Genomic DNA, 3,033 nt, shown 5'->3' on the forward strand with positions numbered 1-3,033 from the left:
GCATTGGTGGGTCGAATCGGGTTCGGTCGGGCCATTTTGGGTCATGACTTAGTTCGGGTATTGGGTTGGAATGGGTAAGTCTTGGTCAGATTTCGGTTGTTACAGACCGGGTTAGTTCGGCTAACGTTCCAATATGCCATGTAATAAATCATATCGGGTCAAAATTATTAATCGGTTTATATCGGGTGAAAATGTAATCTTTACCGGCTCATACCGAGTTAGGATGGGTCGTATTAATTTGGCTAGCATGTCATGTAAAGTTCATATCGACTCAAACTTATTTTTTGCCGGTAATATATAATCATGAGTAATCTTTACTAGTTCCTATCGGATTAGGATGTCCACAGTTTGTTATTTAACTAAAAAAACAAACAACAATCCCATCTTTTTTATTTACTACTAAGTGAATAAAAATTCTCAAAAGTTTTCCCTCCAAACTCATCTAATTATATAACGAAAGAAATGAGATTTTTTCATTAAACTATTATTTTTTTTAAAACATGATTTTTCCAATAAATTCCGAATTATAATTGTAATATTTTAATCAAAATAAAATAAAAGGTGTTTAAAATTATAAAATACAAAATTGTTAATTTTTCTTAGAAAATGATTTGATCCCTACTTACATTGTATAAAACAATAAAATAAACTAATATTATTAACTTCGTGAAAATAATTAATTAAGATAATGTAAGAAAAGATATAAATTGTGTAGACATGGGCACAAGCCGTTCTGCGGGCAAGAGCCGCCTACTGGTCCGTAGTCACAGGCCACCTGCACGCCAAGCCAAATTGTGGACATGCAGCGGTCTTTTGAAAGCCACGCTCGGTGGCGTAGAAATGCTTTCAACCGGATCACTTTAGATCGGTCGGTTTCCTCTCGGCAAAGGTCTAGAAATGATGTTTGAGATGTTCAGAGTCGCCACCAAGCATTTGTGGGATGCCTGGAACCCGTTCAAATCCACATTATACCTAGGTCAATCAAGGCAAAAAGCGGTGCTTGACATAGGTATTAAAGATAAGGACTCGTCCCCCTTTTAGCATTCTATGCCTAAAATGACTCTCGTACGCCCTGGATAAGGCCATCCACTATCCAAAGGTTCTGAGTAAGGGGTGAGGGTACGTATTGGGAATCCCTTTAATCGGACACCTAATCCCGCCCGCGTTAGCGGCCTCTACTGACCGATCGTGGTTGTTTAAGTGCAAAAGTTGATAAAACGGTTTAAATGCATGAATGCGCATCCAAAAGTCTTAACCTAACATGTGAAGATTTCCTAAGTCGGTTTGTTTATCCAAATATCAAGTAGTTGATGTCGAGTTGGATTTAGATTGATTTGCATGTGAAAACGGAAATTAAACATCCATTTACCAAATTCGGGTTATGATGCTTAACACGATCCAATTATTTGATAAAGTGTGTTTAAAAGATAAAGTATACAATTCAAACTCGTCAATTTGATCCGTCACGTATTCGGATTAACCGTAATCGGGATCATCCTAGACAAGTACCAGAATACGATGACAAACTTGAGGCATCTTTGGTTCTTTATACCATGTCGGTAAGTGTGTTTAAAAGATGAATTATGACTAATATTTGTCATAAAAATGAATTAAAATGGTAAAAACCGTAAAAAGAAAGAAGTAAAAATAAAAGAAAGTGCTGAAGAAAAGACAAACTCAAACACATTTAAGTCTGACCTGGACACCCACAAGAGGCGCGAGCCTCCCTGCATAGCAAGGAGCTTCTGTCTCAAGCCAAACCTCAGTTTTAGCTCGTCTAACCTATATTTGAATCGTGTTATGCATTATTCATGCTTATAAAGTTATGAAAACAGTAAAGACATGAAATAAATGAGTTATTTACACCCTCAAACTTACGTGTACTGATGTTTGCGAAGTAGACGACTTTAGAGACGGTTTTATCCTTGTGACTAATCGCGATCAAAGAAGTTTAAAAAGGTGCCTTAAAAAAGGATTTTGTTTTTAAAATGAGTTGAAAATATGTTGTTTAAAAACATGTTGATTAATGTTGAGTTGGTTGAATGGGTCGAACGAATGCACGGCGACGGTACCAAACAAAATGTGTAAGGCTTGTGTTTACGATTGGTAGATCGTAAACACGTGTCGATTTTGTGACTTAGGAAGTCTGGTCTAGATGTTTAAGGGAGAAGGAGGGGGCGGACTCTCGCATGAGGATTATGGTGTGTGATGGTGGGTATTTATAGAGAAATGGGGACGGTAGAAAGTCGGTTAGGTTTGCTTGCTAGCCAAGGGCATGCCCAAAGATGCGCGAACCACCTAGTGATTGAAAGGGGTGTACTGTCCCTTTCAATTTGGACGTGGCCTTTGCTCTATCTATTATTTGGTTGGTTTGATGTTTGGTATCTAAATAGGATATCGTATAACAATATGGACATCTAATAAGATGATTTTGAGTGTTACTTGAGGTAGGTGTTTTGTGTGCTTGACTCGGAGTTGACCCGTGTGAGTCGGGATTTTAATTTGGAGTCGGTTTTTGGCCCGGTGTTGGTTTTGACTATAATTAAGGTCATTTAATAGAAATGACATGATAAAGACATTCATGGCATTATTTTTGACATTCGAGATTTGGGTAGACTCAGGTTGACTCGAGTTGCGGGTTTCTGAGTCGGTTTTGGGTCCGATGACGGTTTTAACTCTAAATAGTGTTATTTTAATGCAAATGAAGTTAGAAAAATTTTGGAATCATTTTTCATATCCAAGTTTAGCATTAAACCGTCTCATGTATTGCCAATCCACGCACACATATCAAAAACACGTTATAGTCCGATCATCATCGGGTTGTTTTTGGGAGGTGCAGATATTGGGTATCTACAGAGCCCCCACTTTGACTGAGGCTTGGACGGGGTGAAAGTCAAAGTATAGCCTCAAGGTCAGTCGAAGATTACAACCTGAAGACCATTGCGACGTCGAGGCGGCTCAAAAACGTTTGAGCCAAGGACCTGCCGTCGGGAAGGGCGACGTCGAGGCGACTCGGGGAAGCGAGTCAAGGAC

This window comes from Silene latifolia, chromosome Y (assembly GCF_048544455.1).
Source record: "Silene latifolia isolate original U9 population chromosome Y, ASM4854445v1, whole genome shotgun sequence".
Lineage (NCBI taxonomy): Eukaryota > Viridiplantae > Streptophyta > Magnoliopsida > Caryophyllales > Caryophyllaceae > Silene > Silene latifolia.